We start from the raw sequence: 23,907 nt of genomic DNA, 5'->3' as shown, positions 1-23,907 counted from the left end.
TGGTGAAATTAATTGCACATGGAAACTCTTGGGTTAACAGGAGTAGTTTATGTCTAAAAATATACAGGATTTGTTCCAACATCTGCAGTATATTTCAGTTCTGCCCTCTCCCAACACAACTCAGTTACCCATTGCATGGAAGAGCAAGGGAATAACCCTAGACCAAAACCATCAAGTATTAAATCAGTCATTGAAGTATAAGCTGAAACATCTCAATGTGTTTTCTTATTACATCCAAAGTTGCACATGAACAGCAACTTAAACATAGACATTAAACATAGGACAACATTTATAGGCAAGAAATCAAGTGTCTTGCCCACGATGGTTTTTATGAGATTTCACAGCTTTGCAGGCTTGGATTGCCTAACCCTTCTCTCAAGCACTTGTCAGAAGACAGAGCAACCACATTCTAGTGTGTAGGCTACCGTCACATAACAAGGCTTTCAAATCTTAGGGGTGGGGGAGAAGATGAGAAAATAAAAGGGAAGTAACTCAGAAGTATGAAGGGACTTTTGCACTAGAGAAATCCTTAGGACAAAAAGTTTGAAGAGATGAAGCTCGCTGATGGGAGTTCTTGGTGACCTCTGGAAGAGCTAAAGCCCTTGAAGAGTGCAGCAGGAGAAGTGAGCAGCTCTGGTCCCAGTGCAGAGGAAAGGGAGCACTACACTGAAGTGTGGGGTCACAGTAAGAGGGGCTCTGACATGAGCCTCTGGTAGGTCCTTCAGCTCCTGTTCAGATCTCCTGCTTGCATTGCAAGCTGTCACGAGAATATACCCATGAGTCATTCACTTCAGAGCTTGTGAGAGAGGAGAGAGATGAGCCAAGGTGTCTGACATTTGACATTAGAGGACAAAGACTTTTAGATTACTTATGAACAGAGTGTGGAAAATCCATAGAACCAAGCGAAGCATGTTGCAAAACTCAAACACTTCAATTTAGACATGGAGAGAAGATATTTGAACTAGTATAGTATCACATAAAAAAGCCAGCCTTAGAGCAGAATGCCTCTTACTTCATTTTAGGACTCTGCTCTCATGACATGAAAGGAACAAGCAAGGGCATGTCTATGGCACTCAGAGTAAATGGTCAGAAAAGTTGAATTTATTTGGGCATTTGCAATATTGAATGCTGGGTGCACAGGAGCCAGTTGGACTCTTTGGTGATCCCCTGTATGAAAATCAGAGATGATGTTATATCTGATGAGAAATACAAATGCAGCCCAAGAGTAACTGATAAGGAAAGGCCCAACAATTTTGGCATATGGCTGCCAATGACTGAAAGAGGTAAAGAAGAGATCAATGGAAACCCAATTGAAAGCATCTATGTAAATCATTATATACACACAAAAAAGTAATGAGGAAGTTTATAAACATCTCTGCATAAGTAAAAACTAACAATCAAGAGAAGGATGTACATATACTGGGTAATGGAAGAAATTCTGATTTAAAAAAACAAAAAAAAATCCCAAACTTATGGAAGATTAATGTCCTTTATTTTAACCAAAATTGACCTTGTCTGTTGGTGCAGAAAATTAGCTGCAAGAGTTGTCTGGACAGCAGGCACTTTTTTCAACCAAAAATTAAGTTAATCCATGGAAAAATACCCAGAAGCAAAAATACTGATATTGGGAATCACCACTCCTTTTATCCTTATGTATAATTCAGGTACTTTATATTCCATTTCTCTTTTGGTCAATTCTGCCTCCCAGAATATACTCCCAAGGAGATCGTAGTCTTCTCCACTGATGAAGAAGAGCAAAATATTACACAATTACCTGGCCAAAACACTTCACATTGAAAGATAACCTAGTCAAAATGCCTGTGCTGGAGAGAAGACTTGGGAACAACCTAATTTAAATACAGTTTCTACAGCTCACTACAGCAGCATGTTGAATCAATGTGTTTCAATTTTAATTGAAAAATTTTCAGTTTAAAGCCTTTCAATGATAAAAAAAAATATCACAGAAGAAAGAAAGTGTTCCACAAAGGAACACTAACTGAAAAAAGTATATATTCAAGCAGCACAAAAGGGGGGAAAAAGTCATCAAACTCTTAAGTTTTTTAAACTCTATCCATTGTAAGGAATGTTCTATTCACATTTTCATGATTAAAGTAACATTAAACTTCATGTTGAAGTTGAGGTCTGAACAGATGTAACATGGAGAACAAAGCATATATTCACAAGAAACAGATTTTTAATCTCTTCAGGGGACAAAATTAATATAGTGGGAATTTAAAATTAAATAATTGGCATGAGTTAGACTAAAAGTGCATTAAAATATATTCAGTCTCTTGTATGATGTGATTCATCATGATATCATACAGATTCAAGACATTTCTCATACAGATAAAGATCATCACTCTTGTGTAGATCCAGATAGTACATTCCTTTTTCTTTTTCTTCATTATACTATTGTTGTTTTATTTATCTTAATCTTGCTGTTGTCTTGGGGTTTCATTTTTGGGGTTTTTTTGTGGTTTTTTTAGATTGATGAGTAATATATTAAATTAAGCAAAAGTAATCCCTTTTTTTACATTATTTTCCCAAAACAAGTACCATTTCCTACTAGAATACTTGGACTAAATATTCACATTTGAAATAGCTCTTGGATGCCTACACTTGAAGTTATGCACCTTCTATTTGATGCCAGGAACATTGAAGCTGGGCTAGTTTCATGTAAATTAATTATTTTCTATGTTGTCTGTATTTCTGCACTTCCCTTAATTTACTCTTCATCTGTGAGTGAAAACAAATTTCGAAGAGAAATGTCACCTGAACTAGAAAAGGGCTGATTTAGATTTTGGCATAGGCTAAGAATTTTAGTGAAAAATAACAACAAAAAATGGCAGCTAAAGACTTACAAAGTTAATAGAGAGCACCTGCAAGGTCAGATATGTTATCTGTAATTTCTGGCAGTTGAAAAGTTGTCATCTAACAGATATTTGTGAAATATGTCAGAATGGAAAATCCTGTTTGTACACTGTTGTACCTGTGCATAATTTCTACAGGATGAATAGGCAATTTTTCCAATTCTGTATTTGATAAGGCAAATACAGAATTGGAGAAATAGTTAGTCTCTTGGAGGACTTTGTACAATGGAATTAACTATTTCTGGTGGAAGAAAGGCCCCTACAGTAGAATCAGCCATTGAGTTACTCATAGGAAATTAGTATATTATCTGTCAAACTACATCCACACTATTATACTAGGGTATCTTAATGAGTATAAACTGTTTAGGTGAAACAGCAAAGAACTGCTTATTTTCATAGTTGAAGAGCAGACATCAGCCATCAGATAAGCAGTATTAAATGAAAACCTAAAGGTTCAGAGACCTTCAGAAGAGGCTTTTTCCACCTAACAAAAAGAACCTGCAAGAAACTGTCACTCTCTGAAAAGATATCAGACAATGAAAAGTTCAAGGCAATTAAACTACAGGAGCAAGGTAGCATAGAGTGGTGAATGCACACTTTTATTTATCCAGGTCTTCTGCTTTTGTGCTGAGAAAGGCTCAGGAGCAGAAGGCACAATGAGGATGAAAACACCCAGGCTGTTTTAAAACAATGCTGCAGAGATCACCAAAAAATCCCAGGATTGCTTTCAATGGCAAAGAAATGGACCACATGTCCCAGGTGACTGACATCAGCCTGACATCCCTCGTCTTGCGTTCTGTAGCTGCCAGTTGCCAATTGTCCTTGGAAAACCTTGTACAGTCAAATAAAATCCTGAACTACACGGATAAAAAAACTGATCTAGAGATAGTAGCAATTATTATGCCAATTAGAAATGAAAGAAATTATGAAAGTAGTTAGGTAAACACTATGTAATGAGTGGATCATTTACCAATGTTTAAATTGCCTGTTATTTTTCATATAAGTGTAATAAAATATGATGGGTTATGTGTTCTCCATCTAAAAATGGGGGTTTTTTTCCTCTTCCTCTGGCTGTACATAGGCCTCTAAATGAGCCAATGAAGATTTAAAATATAAATGTCAGCAAAAATGGACTTTCAATATCATTCATCCAAATTGTGTTTCAAAATTATGAAAAAATATGGTCACAAGAAAAATAATACTTAAAATGTAATCTGGTAGTTACAATCCCACTTTTTGAAAGGAAAGAATTTTTCTATTCTTGCTGAATGAAACTGAATTCAAATGAACAATCAGTAAGTATCCCAATCATCAGTGAATATTATCTTACATCCACTCCAGGTACAGACCAGGAAAAGGATCCAGCCATGAATGAAATATGCCCATCACCACTCCCAGACACTAAAGCCAGCTGGCACACCCTGGGAGAAAAACAGGGTTTTTAGCCTCAGTATGCCTGGGATTCATTGCCATGCAAAAACGGTTGGCATAGACCATGAGAGCAGCACAGAACATTGTCGCCACCCCACAGTGTGCCTGATCACACAGGAGTACCCAGCAGGGTTTCTGGATATTTTAATTTACCAGTATAAATGCAGCTGTGGGAAGCCAGAGCATGTTCAACACAGTGCTTCAGGAAGATAATTTGGGCAAATGCTAATGGATTATCATGGCAGAGGAAAGTCTACCCCTTCCCAGTTTCAAGCTCCAAAGCATGAACATAGTGACGACCAAGGAAAAGGAGGGGTTTTTTAATGTATTTTCCTTGTTCTAACCTAGAACATTAAAAACATCCTAAACAACTGAAAATGGGCCTTTGGAAGAGTGTGAGTCATACTAAAAGTTCTATCAAGCAAATGTCTCGTGATATGTTAGTTTGGAGGTATATATTACTTTCATAGAGAGAAAATGCATGAGTCAAATTATGCGGACTGATTATTATAAATGCAGCTTCAAATTTTTTAGTATGGAGACCAAATTGAATCCTAAAGTCTATTCAAAAATACTAAATTATCTGAATACCAATCCAGGAAATTAACACAGGCTAGATAGAGACTCATCTGCACTAAATCCATGTAATTCTTTTGATTTCAAAGACTGGACTCATAGAAGTAAACTTGATTGTCTTTTTTAATAACTGCAATCATCTCAAAGAAAACAGAATATTAAACAGAAGTGACAAGGCTAATGCTGAAAAAAGACATTATAAATCTTAGTATCTTTGAGATCTTCATGGAGCAAGTTTTGATTTCTGTATCTGCTATTCAAAGCAGAGAATTCAGACCCTTTTGAATCCCTTGCATTGCTGTCTTTGTTTTTGTTCTCCACATCATTAAATTGGTCTCCTTCCATCACAATAATATAAGTCAAGAGCAAATCCATTGAATTCAGTATTTTCACTGCATTCAGGGGATTCACATCCAGAAATAAAAAGGAAGAGTCAGGTTCAGTTCACTGGATAAAACCCTTCATGATGTTATATCTATTTCTTATCTCAATTTGATGGGAAATAACATATAAATCTAGACTATAGATTTAATTAGACATATTTTCAAGATAGCTAATATATAAAGAATGCAAGTAGTTATAGTAGCTTAAAAATATGGCAGTGATTCTTAATAAATATGCTAATCCTAATTAAATTGGCTTAAGACAAAGTCCTCTAGATCAGAGCTTAAGGGAGTTAGTCTTCCTGATAATAGCTTGCATTTTCAAGGAGAAGTCTTGATTAAAGAAAATCGGATGTTCTTGGGAAGGTCTTTTTAATAAGCTATACAACATACTTCAGATCACCATTTGGGAAAATGCAAAAAGAGACCTAAGCTTCCCGGTTTTTGGTCTCCATAAAAACTTGCCCAAACTTCAAAGCCCTTTATCCAATCAAGTTCCCATTTTCTGTGCTTTCTCAAAAGTTGGTTGGTAATTCATGTCCAAAACAGAAGAAAGATCAGTGAGGTATGACAATCACAACATATTGAAAAGTACAGTAATCTCATCTGACTGGTACCATTACCAAATTCAGCTTTCAATTAAAAGACAGCCAAAAAATCAATAAAAAACAGAATAATGGCCAAATGTGCTGAAAACAATATGTGAGAGATTGCTATCATTTATCAGTCATTTTATATATGTGGAAGTGGGACCAACTTGCTTTAAACTTTTTTTCTTTTTGCTACAATTTTTCTACAATTTGCTATATTTTCATACAAGTAAAAGAACAAGATTTCAGCTTCTTTACAAATCCTAAAGGAGCAGTATGGTACATTTAAATCTGAGGAAAATATTCATTTCTTATAAAAACTTTTCCCCTGTTCTTATTTATTCGTTATGTGAAATTCTAGCAGATACACCTAAGTAAAACCTGATTGGCATGTTTATAGTGAAAATTCTGCATCTGTACTCAAATTGGACTATCATTTAGTTAGCCTGGTTGTCAGCACATCAGCAATTATACCTTCGTCAACCAGCTCCTAAAAGCAGAAGGAATCATCTTGGCTTTCTGAGTAAGTCTGAGAAAGAGAATACAATTTGATACAATTAAGCACATTGACAGCTTTTACAGTGTGAATCATTCTGTCGAAGGCACCTCATCTTATTAATTAGAGGTTTTTGTGGCTGTATTTTGGACACTAAACAATGTAAAATTTATCACATTCCTATTCAACCATAATGTGTTTGCACCAGGATAAATTGCAGGATCCAGCAAAGTCCAATTCACACAGGGGCTTTGTAACTGTTACCATAACCAGAAGAGTGAAGGAAAGGAAGGGAGCTACCCAAAAAGAGAATTTGGTTAACCTTCCATTTTACTGCAGCACTCACTGCCTCTGCTTCAGCCAGGAAATACCATCTTGGTGTAACTCAGCAAAGGTCAGCTCAGACAGTACTTTGACTATTTGACTTTGACTGTCCCTGAAAGGCAGACACACACCATCCTTACCAGAAGGGCTTCCCAGAAAATGTACCAGCCAGCATTCTTAAACTCATTAAAGGAAACCAATTAGAGCCCAAAGGGTCAGAAAACTAATTATTTTGCGTCGGATTCAATACCCTAGAGGTTGGATACAGGGGCCTGCCAAAGCAGAAGCATAGGGTTATTGTTCAGAGACAGCACACTTACCTGTGTCGTAAAAAATGTAAATATATCTAGATAAATCCAGTGTTTTGCAAGATGAGATCTTTTTTTCTTCCCCAAAAGTAAAGTTAATTCTTTACTTTAGCTTGCTACCTAGAGGTTTAATTTCATGGCAATAGGCTAAAATTTCTTTGCAATAGGCTAAAAGCAGTGGCAGAATAAAAGCAACCTTTCAGGAGAGGAATTAGAAATGAAAATGTCAAAATCTTGTGAAATAACATTTTCGTAGTATTAACAACTAGTTACTGCAACTTGTTTGCAATCGTTAAGGGAAATTACCCATGGTGAGTAAAAATCTGTTGCTTTATAGCCTTCCCCCAGCAGTGCTCATTCCAGGTTAAAGCCACTGGAATGATTGAGACCTGATATTATGGCAAGATAAGATCAGGTGACCTGAACAGTGACATCACATTAAAAGCTTTACCTGTCCAGTTTTAGAAATAGCTTTTTATGTCTCATAATTATTGCTATTTCCCTTCTTTCTGTAACAAGCATCCAACACAGCGGGTAGGAAAACAGGCATTCAAATTTTAAAAAACCAGTTTTCATTATGGAACTTACTCGCTCCTGAGGAAAGACACTTATGCCAGAAGACAAAAAACAGATTTTAGTGTTACCTGCTGTTAAATTGCATATCCAATAAAGGACTTAGGAATTTAGATGTAAGCAGAACTGGGTCCCATCACAGCAAGCAGAGCCCTGTATGACGATGATGAGGATCATGAACTCCCTGTGAAAGCCCCAGCAGTCAAATGCTCCAGCAGGAGACGGGAACACACTGGCCTGTGGCACCTGGATCAGTGTGCACAACACAGAAGGAACGCAGCATCGTCTGTGCGACTTGATGTTGACCTCTCCTGTCAACTTCTCTGTAAGAACCTGAGTGATTAAAATCAGATTATTTTAATCTACTCATCCCTACTGGAACATTACTTTGGTCACTAGTCTGTAAATTCTGTCTTCACTACTGATGAGTATGTTCTGTACCTTTCCCACACTGACTGCACACCACTTGAACCTTCTGAGTCAGAGCTGATCAGTAATTTTCAGAAGCAGAAATAAGAAAAATATTAAAAAGTGAGTGCAGTTCCTTTGCAAACAAGTTTTTGAGTGCTTTGCATCACCCATAACACCCAGCACCATGCTGTGATTGGGTGAAGGAGAAAGCAAAGCACTGAGGATGCAGAAAGAGACAGTCCCAGAAAAAGGGTGAGCAAGAAAATACATAGTAGGTAAGGAAGGTGCTATTTAAAGTTTGTTTGCCAAGAAAAGCATAAATGTTGTTAACAGGAAGGCTTTAAGGAATACAAAATCTTTTAAAGACCCAGAAGAACTCTGGATAAATAGAATCAGGTAATTCCAGCTCCACAAAGAACTCAAAAAAAGGTAGGTGGTGAATAAGTGAGAAAGGCACTGAAATGGAGACAGCTCCTGGGACATGGATCATCTGCTTCAGGACACTCAGCATGCAGTAGATTGTTGGATTTTGGTGCTGTTTAGATGGTCTGGGAAAAGCCCAAAGATGGCCTTGGGCCCCCGGGTTCGAAAGGACGAGAGGAAGCTTCAGATTTGTTCTCGGTCTCGGTGTTTATTAATTGCTTATCTAAAAGATTTTCTCTTGGCCTGACAGAGTTCTGCTCAGCAGTCAGCCATGGGCACACACACTGAGCGCCCCTGGGGCGGTCGTCTATCTTTATACCCGGAGTTACGTATACAATATTTATCATTTTTCTCCAATACCCTCTACTCTTATTAACCAGTGTTCCCCTAGTAAGGTCCAATCCCGGAGTGCCAACTCCACCACAGAAGATGGAGGCCTAGAGGAAGAAGAAGAAGGAGAAGGGCACGCCCCAATTCCTCCATCTTGCCTCTGTAGACCCCCCTGTACAGGGATCTTAAACCCTGTATCTCACACTCCAATTAACTTGTCCCTTCACCATTCACCCCAGTGAAATCCTCCCGTCCTCATACTGATGTCATCTCCCATGTGGGATCAAAGTCCAGCCACCAGACATTTCTGGCAACATTCCAGGACTCCCGAGCCCCCCAGGGGTAGTCTGGTTCACCCTGCACCCCAGTTCTGAGAGACTGAGATCCCACATCTCCCCCTTCTGTTTGCACCAAAAGACCTTTCTCGCTTTTATGTGAAAACCCCCCAAAGTCCTTAGTTTCTTTTTATTTCTCTTCTGGGTCGTTTTTCGCAGTCTGAGTCTCGACTTCTGTCTGAGTACTCGTCTCTTAGCTTCTTGGATCAGCATTCTCGTGTTCTCGCATTCGGAATGGCTTCACGTGCCGTGCCGACACCCACTTCAGACCTCGATCTGTGGAGATACAAGCGAAACCCTTTCCCCAAGTGATTAGTCTGAAAGGACCCTCTATTTGTCCGGTCTCTGGGTTCCTGATCAAAACTAAAGGATTTTCCCTTAGCTTTGCCTGTGTGTTGTTTAGAAAATGTCTCACGATCGGTGGATCAGGTTCCGAGGATGAGCTATTTAGGAAATTCAGCACATACAATGCCTTATTTAATTTCATGTGAGGTGTTGCCTCTGACTCACCCCTTCTCTGTCTGTCCAGAAGGGATTTTAGGGTGTGATGTGTTCTCTCAATGATTGCCTGACCTGTGGGTGAATGCGGAATACCAAACGTGTGTCTGACACCCCACCTTTTCAGGAATCTGTCAAGCACCCTGCCTGTGTATGTTGGACCATTATCTGTTTTTATCTCCTGAGGCACACCTAATGCTGCAAATGCCTGCAGAAAGTGTCGGCAAGCATGGTCTGCTGTTTCCCCAGCATGTGCTGAAGCAAAGACTGCACCTGAGAATGTATCTACAGAAACATGAACATTTTTGAGCTTCCCAAAAGATGGGTATTTTGTGACATCAGCTTGCCACAACTGAAGACTTTGCAGCCCCCGCGGATTGATGGCCCCGGTAGAAGAAGGTGGCTGCACAAGCTGACAGTCTGGACAAGCACTAATGATCTCCCTCGCCTGACTCTTTGTGAGACGAAAGGACTCCATCAGTGCTTGCGCATTCTGATGAAAGAACGCATGACTTAACCTTGCCTGCTCAAAAATGTCCGGCAGCGTTTGCAAAATGGGCATTGTCAACCTGTCCGCCCGAGCATTCCCTTCCGCTAAAAACCCTGGAAGTGTTGTGTGCGCTCTAATGTGTGTGATAAAATACTCTCTTTCCCTGCTCTCTAGCAGTGTTTTCAAGCTTGTCAGGTATGAGTATAAAACCTCATTACTGACTTCTTTCAAGAGCGAACCCTCCAATCTCTTGACCACACCCGCAACATATGCGGAATCTGTCACCAGATTGAGAGGCTGTTTGAACAACTGAAATGCTCGGACAACGGCTGCCAACTCCACAATTTGTGGAGAGCCCTGAACCATCCTCACGTCTGATTCCCAATCCCCTGTCGTTGAGTCTCTCCACGTGATCACTGACTTGTGTGTCTTCCCCGAGCCATCCGTGAACACGGTGATCCCGTCCAAAGGTTCTTCACTTATCTGTGGTTTTGCTCTATAGCATATTTGCGATTGCAGTATTCTGTGTTGGGGAAAGTGGATTGTGCAAGTTCCTGGGAACGCTAACAATGCGATTAATAGGTCTTTCGATTGTTGCATTGCCCAATCGAAGTAGTCTCGTTTCAGAGGTAACCTGATGACTGAGAATTCTCTTCCTGCCATTGTCAGCAGCCTTGTTCTCGCCTTTATGATGATTTGTGCTGCCATCTCCAGATCTGTGAGAATCGTTTTCGCGGGCCTGTGCGGTAGGAAAATCCACTCTATGATTATCAAAGAGTCCTTTTGCGATTCATCCCATTGGAAGATCAAACCATGGAACTGCGTTTTCTTCCCCAGCACTGCCAACTGAAAAGGCAACGATGGAACAAATCGATGTGCCTGCCTTTTCTGTATCGCGTCCGAGATTTTCTCCAACTCTTTTCTTGCTTCTGGTGTGAGTGTCCTGGGAGAACGAATGTCTGTGTCTCCTCTCAAGAGATCAAGCAGTGCTGGAATGTCACTATTTGTGATTCCCAAAACTGGTCTCATCCAGTTGATTTCTCCCAAAAGCTGTTGCAAATCATGCAAATTGTTGACCTTTGTGCTGATCTCCACCTTTTGAGGCTTTATTGTTTTCTCTGAGATTTTCCACCCTAGATATTTCCAAGGTGCAACCTCTTGAATCTTTGAAATGCTGATTTCCAGACCTGCCTTTTGCACCTCTGCGATCACACAGTCACGAGCTTCTTGCAGCTCCTGTCGTGTTGATGCTGCGATGAGCAAATCATCCATGTAATGAATGATCTTCGCCTTCGGAAATTTCTTTCGTGCTGGTGCCAAAGCTCGCGCCACGTACCATTGACAGATCGTCGGAGAATTTTTCAGGCCTTGTGGAAGACAGACCCAATGGTACTGCTGCAGAGGCGTTTCCCTGTTGATACTCGGGACTGAAAAGGCAAATCTCGGAGCATCATCTGGATGGAGTGGGATACTGAAAAAGCAATCCTTGAAGTCAATGACCACAAGCTGCCAATCTCTGGGAATCATCGAGACAGATGGAAGTCCCAACTGAAGTGGCCCCATGTCTTCTATGACTTCGTTGATCTTCCTGAGGTCGTGTAACAACCTCCACTTGCCCGACAGCTTTTTCTTGATGACAAACACCGGAGAATTCCAAGGGCTGTCTGTTGGCTTGATGTGTCCCTTCTGCAATTGTTCTTGGACCAGGTCTTTCAAAGCACTCAATTTTTTCCGCTCAAGGGGCCACTGATCCACCCAAACTGGATCATCTGTTTTCCATGTCAGCTTCAGTGTGGCGAGTGCTGCAGTGACCCCTATTAAAAATCCATTTCGATCTTCGCGCCCCATTGTGCCAAAAGGTCCCGACCCCAGACTGTGATCGGCTTTTGAACGACAAAAGGACGAATGATTGCCGTCTTATCTCCTGGTCCCGTGACAACAACGGAATTCTCACTTTGCAGACACAGAGATGCTCCCCCGATGCCTGAGAGAGAGCCCAATGGCGCGACCAAGCTCCAATTGCGTGGCCAAAAGATGTACGATATTACTGTTACATCCGCCCCTGTGTCGAGCATACCTCTGATCGATATTGTCCTGTCCCCACACGTCAATTGGCACGTGAGCGTGGGTCGGTCTCGACCTATGTGCTTCACCCATGTTGTATGTACTTCAACATGCTCTTTCATAGGGAGACCTTCTTCGTCGAAGATTGACATGACCTCTCCAACTGCGTGTGGTGGCAATGCAAAGGCTCTTGCAACCACAGTATTTTCCGGTACAGTCAATGGTGGACGAAGCGCTCTTGCCAAAACTGTTAGCTCTGTATTTTTGTCTGCTGAGACAACTGTTGGATAGACAATGAGTCCAAGAATACTGCACTTATCTTGTCCAATTATCAAGAAATCTTGTTTCTTGTATGAGTCCCCGCGGATACCTGTTGGTATCTCCGCATGACTTTCATCTAGAAAGCATACTAGTTTTGAAGCTGCCAATGCACACTGTGCCCCTGGTGGGAGGAGGTCTGGGTCACTGTGGAATCGACTGAGGGTTTTGCTGAGGGCATCTGCTTGTCGCTCACTGATGACTGCCCTGTCTGTTCTTGTGACACCGCCAGTACTTGTGTCGGAGCGCGCCGGGGATTTCCCGCGCTCAATTTCCCGTTTCCCTGATGCGGCAAGGGATTTCCTTCCACATCTGTCCGGGAATAACATTCTTTCACAGAGTGTCTTCCTCTTCCGCACCGTGCGCAAATTGGTCTTTCCGCTCTCTGGGCTGGCGTTGGTATATGTGTCCGTGGGCAATTCCTTTTCATGTGCCCAGATTCCCCACATCCGTAGCACTGTCCTCCTTGGGGTCTGTTCCTTTTCTGCATTGCCGCAAGAACTTTGTTGACATTTTCGTCCTGTTGATGAAGTAATTTCTCGAACATCTTCTCCAATGTCTTGTCCTCTGATTGCCCTTCTGAGCGTTCCTTTAGCTGTTTCTCCCATTCCTCTTTTAATTCATTCTTTACAATCGCTGCGACGTGCTGAGGCGTCCCCACCTTGCTGCATGCCTCCACCATCTCTGCCAAGGATGGCCGTCCTGGCATGGTGCTAATCACCCGTTGACAATCCGGGTTGGCATTGCCGAAAGCTAAATTCTCCAAGAGAGGCCTCTTCACTTCTTCTGTTGTCACCTGTCGATCCACGGCTTGCGTGAGTCGGTCGATGAATGACATGAATGGCTCTGTGGGACCTTGCCTGATGCAAGAGAACGGGACATCCGGAGCTCCTGTCGGCGTAATTTGCATGATTGCCAATCGCGCTGCTTCTTTGATGTCGCTTAACACTCTTCGTGGAAGCCGCGCTGCTTGTTCCCCTGGATTGTCATCTGGAGGATCCCCTGCTAATTGCCCTTCTGTGAGGTTTGCATTCGGCCCACCTTGGTATCTGTTCCACAACTCAGCAAGATATTTTCTCCACCTTTTTTCCCAGACAAGACTCTGTGTGTCAGTGAGGATCATTGCCACAATACTTCGAATGTCATATGGTGTGAGATCATACATAGAGAATGTCCCTCTTAATAGCTGTTTGAAGTATTGTGAGTTCAGCCCAAAAGTCTGAGCTGCCTTCCCTAAGTCTTTGAGTGTCTCATGACCCATCCTTTCCCACCTTGGATTCTGTCCCTGGGCATCATATGTCACTGGCATTGTCAAATCCCCTGATCCCGGGAATAAATGCTTTTCCTTTTCCAATGCTTCTCTGATTTGCCTCCAATCCATTGTCTTCACCGGCTCTTGAAACCCCTCTTCATCAGATTCCATTGGGATTTGCATGAATAATGGTGTTGTAGATGTCATCGGTGATTCATGGTGTCTCATTTTTCGCCTTGAGGTTTTTGGCCTTGTTCCCAAATCCGAAAAGGAAACTCGAGGATCCTGTTGATATTTCTTCTTTACTGCATCGAATGAATGCAAGAAGCTTTTTGCTGCTTATGCTGCTGATAGCATCCATGTTGGGACACCTTCCGATGCTGTGATCCTTATGACATCTTCCCCTTGTAGCTGTTCTTCATCTGAGCTTTCATCATCTTCATGAAATCCCGAAGGGGATGGATAATCCCTTTGTCGTGTTAACATTGTTTTCTTCGAGGTGCTTTTCTTTTTATATATTGTTGGAAAAAATTGCTGCATTGTTGCAGTCTCGCCACGAGATGGCGCTGTGGCTCCGCCGAGCCGACCCGGCATGTCGTGCACTTCCGCCCTCCTGCCACTAGGTGGCGCTGTCACCGGCCTCCCTGGCTCGGATGACGGAGCGATCTCGACTGCCCCACTTCCTCTTCCTGCTCGGCGTCCCCCGTGAGGGGAAGGGACTGGGACTCCGAGGCTCTGAACCAAAGGCGCCAGATCTGGAGACGGTGTGGAGCCCCGGGACGTAGAATCCCTAACACGGCCCCTCCTCACCCGCGACGTCACAGGGGACCGGGCTCGGGTCCGCCCGCATCTTACTTTCTGCGCATGCGTACTCTCCGAGCTACTTCCTGTGTCCCCAGAGCTGACGTCATCGTCTCCCCCCTGTTTCACCTCCGAGGTTCCCGCCCCTCGGTCTGTCCCAGCGTCCAACCCCTCCTCCTCTGACGTTGTGTTCGCCTCTCCCGCCGGTACTCCGGCTCTCCCCGCGATTCGAGCTGACCGTCGCACCGGATCTGACGTCACAACCGCGCGCCTCCTGCGTCTCGCCGCGGCGGCCCTTTGAGCCTGCACATTTTCCCACAGCCCGCCTTCTGCGCTCGCCGCCGCCGCGCCCGCGTGTGAGTCTATCCCCCGGTTTTTGCGAGTTTCGCCCTCCGCGCGCGTCTCCTCATCTTCACCCGCGCTGCCCGCGCTTGCCGCCGCCGCCGCGTCGCCGCTTTCACCGCGAACAGGCCCCCCCCCCCGATCCCTTATCTTCCTGCTCCCCCCCTTCTGCTCCTGACTCCTCCACACTCTCTGGAGTTTCAGGACGCCCTTGGGGTTTGTTGCATTTTTTGATCGGGGGTTTTAATATTTTTTCCCGCTCTCTTTTTTCGAGAGCCCTTTCCCCCTGGCTTTTTAAAGCCAGAGCAATTTTTTTCCCGGAGCTTTGCCGCTCCACCCCCTTCTCTGAGGGTACCGCAGCTTCTCGCTGCTTTTCCAGTCTTTTAGACTGCACTGAAATACCTTGTAACATGATTCTTGCCGGCGAGAGTAGCTTTAACGCTGTCTCATCTTTTTTTGTTGCTAAAATATATAAATGCCTATTAATTTCTTGCCAAAACCCCACTTCGAACAGCAGATATGTCTCTGCAAGTGGATAATTAAGCCTTGCCCATAATAACAGCTGTTTTAATTCTTTCTTTGGGATCCCTTCTGTATATAATTCTGCTACACTTTGTAAGGTGGATAAGATTTCCCGTTGTTCTTGGGAGAGTGAGGCCCCCATGATTTTATTTTGGCCTTCTTACCGAATCTGTCGTCAGAGTGGTCTGGAGGCTCCTGTTCTCCGTCCAGCAGATTACAAGAGATGGATCAGAGGCGCCTTTCTGGTCCCAGTCCAGGCCGCTCTGCTACGAGCTGTCTTCAGCAGAAGCTGAGAGATGGGATTTCTCAGTGACTGCTGATTTTTGCAGCTTCTCCCGGCCGGTTTTTTCTTTTTCTTCTTTCTTTCTTCAGGCTTCTCTCCTCTGGAGTTATCAGTGCTGTTCTCTTGGCTCTTCAGCTCTTCAGGGCTTTTCCCCCCCCCCGAAAGGTTTGGTGGGAGATAGCCCGCACAGCGGACGCCAGTTGTTGGATTTTGGTGCTGTTTAGATGGTCTGGGAAAAGCCCAAAGATGGCCTTGGGCCCCCGGGTTCGAAAGGACGAGAGGAAGCTTCAGATTTGTTCTCGGTCTCGGTGTTTATTAATTGCTTATCTAAAAGATTTTCTCTTGGCCTGACAGAGTTCTGCTCAGCAGTCAGCCATGGGCACACACACTGAGCGCCCCTGGGGCGGTCGTCTATCTTTATACCCGGAGTTACGTATACAATATTTATCATTTTTCTCCAATACCCTCTACTCTTATTAACCAGTGTTCCCCTAGTAAGGTCCAATCCCGGAGTGCCAACTCCACCACAGAAGATGGAGGCCTAGAGGAAGAAGAAGAAGGAGAAGGGCACGCCCCAATTCCTCCATCTTGCCTCTGTAGACCCCCCTGTACAGGGATCTTAAACCCTGTATCTCACACTCCAATTAACTTGTCCCTTCACCATTCACCCCAGTGAAATCCTCCCGTCCTCATACTGATGTCATCTCCCATGTGGGATCAAAGTCCAGCCACCAGACATTTCTGGCAACATTCCAGGACTCCCGAGCCCCCCAGGGGTAGTCTGGTTCACCCTGCACCCCAGTTCTGAGAGACTGAGATCCCACAGTAGATGTGGGTTTCTCTTGTTCAGTTATGTAGTATAATTCATATGGGAAAGGGCAAGCGTTTTATTTAAAAAATACTTATGATGAGACACAGCACAGACTTTTGCATAAAAGTGTTTACTCTGTGGAGGAATCTGACCTAGAAGAGTTGGATTTGGCTGCACATTGGACACAAGATACAGATTGGAAGAGCTGAACTTCTGGGCATCACAGGAGATCTCACCTCTGTGTAATACAAGTTAACAGACTGAAGGTGAATAAATGACACCTCACAGGTAATAAAAGAGAATCTGAAATGTGGAGACATTGTGTCATTAGTAAATCTGCTTTAAAAAGCATGAAGACTGCTGACAAGACTGCTTCTGGTGCCGCAGATCTGTTCAATCCAATAAAAATACAGTAATCTATGTTGGCTGTGTGTCTGACAGCTATTCTTGAGCAAAGCAATCAGTAAGTTTATGAACCTCTGCCTGAAAGTCTGTGAAAGATAAAAGAAAATTTGACTCACTGACAGGAGGCAAATGACAGTGGATCACAATCTTGAAAAATATCCAGAAGTTCCAACTTTGGAAAAGGGAAAATTGTACTTCATTTTCTAAGCAGCAGTCACCTCTACCTCCTTGTGGCAGGGTACAAAAGAATAAGAACAGATTTTGACGCACATAATAAGGGACCTGAATTAGTAAAAATGGAGATTTTGGGCAGCTGTTTTCATGAAACTTTAAATGTTGATTCATTCCCACAAGACCGTTATCTGGGAAGGCACCTCCTAAGGACTCAGGCAATCTAACTTATTCTATTAAAGATTCTATTACAAATAGATTGTGAGGGTCTTTTCTTAAACAAACATTACTCCATATCATGAAGGCTTCCACTTGTCTTGTAATCAGAATATCATTTGTTGTCCTCCTGCCACAGGCCCAGGTATAACTCAAAGGTCATTTTTAGGTAAATGGCCAGGCAAATACTGCAAGAAAGACCCAGTGATGACACATCAGGAGCTAGATACATTTCAGATAGTTTCTTGTGTTCAAGACATCCACTTGGATTTACATCATTGGTCCACCCGAGACCACAGCCCTCCTTGACTGGAAGCTGGCAGCCAAGTGGCGTCACCAATGGCACCAAACATCCATGGGTGACCCACCCTGATTTCCGACCACTGGGTCTTTCCAGGCACAGAACTGAACTTAAGGTGTTCAAAGCAAGGCACTGATAAGCACGACATGCTATAGTGGTGTATCCCTGCTGAAAGAGATAAGGAGCTGCCTGACTTCAGCAGGGTGAATTCTCTCAATGTGGCATTCTCACAGGTGAAATATTAAGCAGAAATTTATCATTAGTGAGGGGGAAGATACTGCCTTAATTCAGTCCAAATATTGGGTGTGAAAAAAGAGACAATGAGAGTAATTGTGTGGCAAAAGCAAGAAATAAAGCTTTGACAGCAAGAGGATGTTGAAGTGATGAGGAAAGCTTTGAGGAATTTTTGAGACATTTACAGTGAGAAAATACAGATTTTGCCAGCAGGGTGTTTGTTAGCCTTGCATTGGACAAAAAAAACCTGAAAATATAGAGTTGGCTGAGAATAGAATCTGCTTCCCCCCAGAGGAGACTAAAATCTGTGAACTCCGGTGTCTAAGAGAATTATGAGCTCCCAATTCACTGCATTTCAGCAACATAAAAAACTTACTTCCCTCAGACGGTTCACATTAACATTTGGAAACTACTGTGCTACATGTGACTCATATGCATTCTCCAGTGCTGGGCAGCACTTTTAGAGGAAAGGGCCTTTGCTACAGAAAACTTTGAAATAACCTTCCTCTATGTAGGTATAGAAAGTTTCTGCTTTCCACAGAAAATCCTGATTTATGGCACTGTTTAGTGTAAACTAGACTTGTGCAAACATTAGGATGAAAACTGAAATACATTAACCAGAAAATATTTTTATCATTGATGTCTTGGAGTGGCTACCTAGAACAGAGGTTGTGCCCAAGATGGACAGCAGTCACGAGTTTTTCAGACAGATATAAGTTTGGTCTGTCACAGACATCTTTCATGAAAAACCCTTTCCTTAGGATTTTTCCTCCTGAGAAGCTGAGAGGCCTCAGGAACAAAATGTAAACATTGATTATCTGCTGCTGTGGAATGCAACAGGTGGATCTACGATTGGTCCATGTTGGATGTTTTGTCATTAATGGCCAATCACAGCCCAACTGGCTCGGACACAGAGCCCGAGCCACAAACCTTTGTTATCATTCTTGGCTATTCTATTCTTAGCTAGCCTTCTGATGAAACCTTTTCTTCTATTCCTTTAGTATAGTTTTAATGAAATATATATCATAAAATAATAAATCAAGCCTTCTGAAACATGGAGTCAGATCTTCGTCTCTTCCCTGATCCAAAAACTCCTGTAAACACCATCACAGATGGTCCATTTGCTTATCAGGGGTTAAGTCTCCCTTTACAGCTTCAGGTTATGAAGTCATATGCTCCCAGTTTCCCACTCCGTTCACTTTTGTTTATACTTTTCCATGCCTGAGGCTGTAGGGAGTCCTTGGGTTCCAGGCCCAGAGGAATTGTTTTGTCTGACCAAAGAGTGAAGACAGTAGTTAACACTTTATATGAAGTTTAGAGTTATGCGCTAATGCAGCACAGGATTTGAAAAATATAAAGGATAAATCTTAAGGCATCATCACGACAAACAGAACTGCATTTCCTTATGTGTCAGCTTCTGTGGACTAGACTGGCTCCTATGAGCTGCAAAATGCACTGCAGTAAGATTTGTTTAGGAAGAGACCTAACAAAGATGAGAAGATCTGCATGTGTACCCTTCTTTTCTCCAAAATTCTCTAGTATTTAGATTTTCATCTTATATGGGATATAGCACTTCTTTTTTCCAACCCTGTTATCTTCATGTCAGCCTTGTCATAAGACAAATTTTCTTTTAGCAATTTATATTTGTCTTGTAAGACCTGATTCTTTTGGATCCATATTAACTTATTCATGGCACCTGTTTGTGCTTAAAACAAGGACAAAGAATTTGGTAAGCTTGTATAGTGTACTTCCTTCTTTTTAGAGAAATCCTGGTAGACGTGGTTTTTATAGAAACTAGGAAAATAGACAATTTTCTTTCATTTCATCTATACCACATGCTCGAAATAAGCCCAGCATGATTTCTCATCTCTAGACTAGCTGGCCTCAACCTACTCTATATCTCACAGAAAAGTATTATCAGAGCTCAAATAATTTACATTTTAGTCCATTCTATTTTCTTTTTCCTTTTTGACAAGACGGTGACATTTACCAAGCATAAAATCTGTGATGGAGGCAGTACAAGTAAAAGGCCACGGCTTGCTACTGGCCTGACAGAGCAGGATCTCAGGACATGTCTTGGCCTGACTTAAATGTCTTAATTAAATGTCTGTCTGCTAGTGAGGGGGCAGTTGTCCTGTTCTTTTGGTGTAAGCCCTGCAAATGCCATGTGGGTAAAAAAGCCAACTGAGGCAAGGAATCAGCAGGTGACCAAGAGCAGCCCCTTGAGAAGGGCTGGAGCTGCTAGAAAAGAAAACATATAATCTAGTCATATAAACAAGTCTAATGATAATATTTCAGCATCTTCTAGTCCACTTTAACATTGTTTGATGTTATTCTTAGCCTATACGTGTAGAGTTAAGGAGTGCAGCTGCCTGCCTCAAACACTGTCAGGGCCACAGCAGAAATTTGCCTTTCTAGGTGCCCAGAAGGCCTAGAAATCACTGACTCACTGTCCAAAGGGCAAAGGATTGTTCCTAGAGTCAGTGATAAGCCTCAAAAAATTGTAAGGCTGCCTCTCCTGCTTTATCTGGGACTAGGGATACATTTATATGGTGACTGAAAAAAAAGGAATGTCTTAGAGTCGTTTTGTATTTTCAGTCTGTAGCAGGGATTTGAATATATGTACAAACAAACGAAAGACTTATTTAGGATATTGGCTATCTAACTCTGGCCCCAGAAATTCCTGGTGCTTTTCAGTGGTTTAGAGAAGCAAAGAACACCCTACTTAATGGATTTATCTCCCTTCTATCTTTCAAATCTGTTTTGTACAACAAGCCCCATTGAGCTGTGCCCTAACCAGGTGAGCACCATCCACATAAAAGACAGAGAAAAGAAACATCACAGTGCTTTTGAAATTCAGATATAGCTTAATAAAATGTGGGGAATATCAGAAAGAAATTAACCAAGCTAATATTCTGAGAAATATTCTCATTTCCAGATTTTTTTTTTTTCTTCAGGGTTGGTATAATTTTTTAAAACATATTTCTTCCGTTTTCTTCTGTCTGAGCATGAAATTTATGAGGTTTTTGTGTTCACCTAAAATGTCATCAACTCCTTTTGCAGGTAATTTTGGATGATTTTATCCATCTCTAGATCAGTGGTAGGCCATATTACCTATCTCAATTTTCTTCCTTACAGAAACAGCTCACAGAAGATGTCATAATTCCTGCTATACACTACAGGAGGAAAATATTCTTTCCACAAGGAAATCTCATTTTTAAAGCTGGAAGCTGGTTTGTTTATAATGCAGAGAGAATAGTAGTGAATGCCAAGAAGAGAGCAAGTATCTCTGTGTGTCTGTTTTCTACTGCACGAACAGCAATCTAAAGAAACAGATGCTCTTCAGGGGACTAAACCATGCATTGAGGTGGGATGCATGAGAAACTAAGATTTGAGAGATATTGACTTTTTCAGCCACAGTATATGAGAAAGCAAGGGGGAAAAAGTAAGTGTTTTCTCCGACAGAAAGAAAAGGTCTCAGAAGAATTTATTAAAACTGTATAAAACTCACTTTCTCATTAATGTGCCCTCCCATTGGCCAGTTTCTGAGAACATAGGAACATATTTGGACTTCTGAGAACCTGAATTTGCTAATTCAGTGCTACAAGGGAGAATTCAGCTCTTCACTGGAGGCCCAGTCTTGAAGCTGCCTATCTGTGCCCTAGGCTTTTCTGAGTTACCATGTTCAACTGTAATATGTACAGCTAAGCATTTAAATAGCACCTAACGAGAGGATAAGAACCACAAGCCGTTATTAGGTGAAAGGTTTCTTCCTGAAAATAGCAAAAATTACAGACATTAGTTCAGGAGACCTTTGAAAGGAAAAATGGAATTGTACTAATATTATTATACATCATTATATTTTCATTACACTTAGATGAATAAATTATATGTAATTTAGGAACGCTATTATAATTTATGAAGAAATCACTATCCTCACATCCCCTGTTTACCTGCTCTGAGCGATGGCAATCTGTCAGTTTTCTTTATCCATCCCAGTACGTGATTTTGCAGGCCTTGTACTGCCCTGGCAGTAGAGTTCATCCTGACCCACTGTTGCCCCAGCCTGCTTTGCCAGTTGCCAAGAGGAGCAGGGCCTGTGTCCTGTCCAGTTTTAGCTTCATCCTGTGACCTCAGGGCAGCACTGGCCCCACTGACCAGCTGGGGAGTCAGCAGGGGACAAAGAGCAGCCCTTGAGGGCAGCTGGGGCTGGGCCAGCCGCTCTGCCACTCCCTGGTTCCAGCTGGGAGCCCCTGAGAGGGGGCTGTGAGGGGGGGAAAAAGAGGTAAAAGAAGAAAACAGCAAAGCAACACAAAAATAGCCCCAGGTAACAAGACTGGGGAGGAATGTGAACAACTTGTAATCCTCCCCATTTCCTCTTGAAAAACTGTCATTCTCTCATTCTAGTGGCACACAGGAAGGGTAAGCATCACACCAGGGTAAGGGGTGAGATAGCAATAAGCTTTCCAGAACAACAATTCTGAAGCTTTTGTTGATTAGGCTTTGTATTTTTTTACATAGTAAAAACATTATATTGACTGATAACAGCTATTTGCTGTCCTTTGATTAGATTACTAGTACTTCAAATAAATTAAAAATAAAGACTTGGATACACATTTGTGCCATGTTCCATTTTGCTCTGAAGAATATTCTAAATGTAGCATTATCGCGTCACTCTTTATTGTGCTTCCATATTTTTCCACATATCTTCTTTTTTATAACTGAAGTTATTTTACAAGTAAAGAGTTCATTCAATTGCTTTTTACAAAAAAATCACATGCAGCAAGTTTAGGGCATGAGATGCTGCAGAATCTTATTTATCAGTTACAAGATCCAGTTCTATTATAGAGCTCTGAGGGACACTGTAAGTTCCACTATCTATAGAATATTACAGATGGCAGTGACTTCTTTCATCCAGTAATCATCACTTAAAATGTATTTTGTAAAACAGACATCCCAGAGGCCCCTGGCTGTGTTCAGACCTCTGATGCTGCCACAGCACAATAATGCGAAACAGCTCAGACAAAAATCAAGTACTATATGTATGTGTAAATGCTTACCCTGTGCAAGCACTGTACTTATCAAGTGCTGACCTGTACTTAAAAAGCACTAAACTGTACTTTGTATCTCTTGTTAAGGAAGAGAACAGAAAGGGAATTAGTAATAAAAAATAGTCTGCTGGTCAAAAGTGAAACTAGCTAGCTAGAATTCATTTATAAAGCAAACACAGTGAAACATACCTCTCTGATGGACAGCAGCTTCTAAACAGTACCTTTGAGTAAGAACGGCAAGAAAATCCAGTCTTCATATGTATTCTCTTCAAATTCATCTAGTTGACAGTTTATGTTCATTTCCTGCCCCTGGGTACTCACACCAATTAAAACTGTACTTGATTATATTATATTGAGTGCCTTGATGAATAGAAATGGTGTTTTAAAAACAACAACAAAAATAAAAAAATGAATGAGCTAACAATTAGCTGATTGGCAAAGAAATTACCAATTTTTTAAAAAATACTGAAATGTGAGTTGTGCCATACATAACATTTATCAATAATGACTGCAAGGGAAAAACAATTTTAATTAGAAGTAATGGCAACTTAGATGCTGCAAAGATTTACTTTTGTTGTGCTTCATATTCTTGTTTGTGTACTAAAATGAACCAGCTTATGAATGACAATCACACTTAGAACCAAAGATCTTAATTAATTGCTACTGCCTATTTCACGTCTTTGTTAAACATTTGCAAGAAAAAACAAGTCATAACACTGATCTTTTTACAGAGATCTGAAAAACTTCATACATTACCTTTTTGTTGTTTTTTCTCTTTGTACTTAAAAAGCACTGACTTTATCCTCTGTTTCCGAGTTAGGAAGTAATTTCCACACTACTTCCTTTCTTCTGGCATTGCCAATTGAATATCCCAACTCAATTCTCAAGCTGAGCTTCACAGCAAGACAACTTAGATCCCTATTGAAACTCAGTGTGTAGCAAATGTGTTTCTCTTTGTCTATGGAAATAGCTGCAGAATGTTTATATCACTCAGAACTTGTGTTCTCACATGGTCTGTTGTACATGTAAGCCATCGTGATTATGCTTCCAAAACTGAAAGAAGTTACCTGATGATCAATCCCAGCACAGCAGGCAGGC

The sequence above is a fragment of the Melozone crissalis genome, unplaced genomic scaffold (assembly GCF_028551555.1).
Source record: "Melozone crissalis strain CALT ecotype California unplaced genomic scaffold, PUWL_Pcris_2 ptg000042l_1, whole genome shotgun sequence".
Classification (NCBI taxonomy): Eukaryota; Metazoa; Chordata; class Aves; order Passeriformes; family Passerellidae; genus Melozone; species Melozone crissalis.
This window is presented reverse-complemented; position numbering follows the sequence as displayed.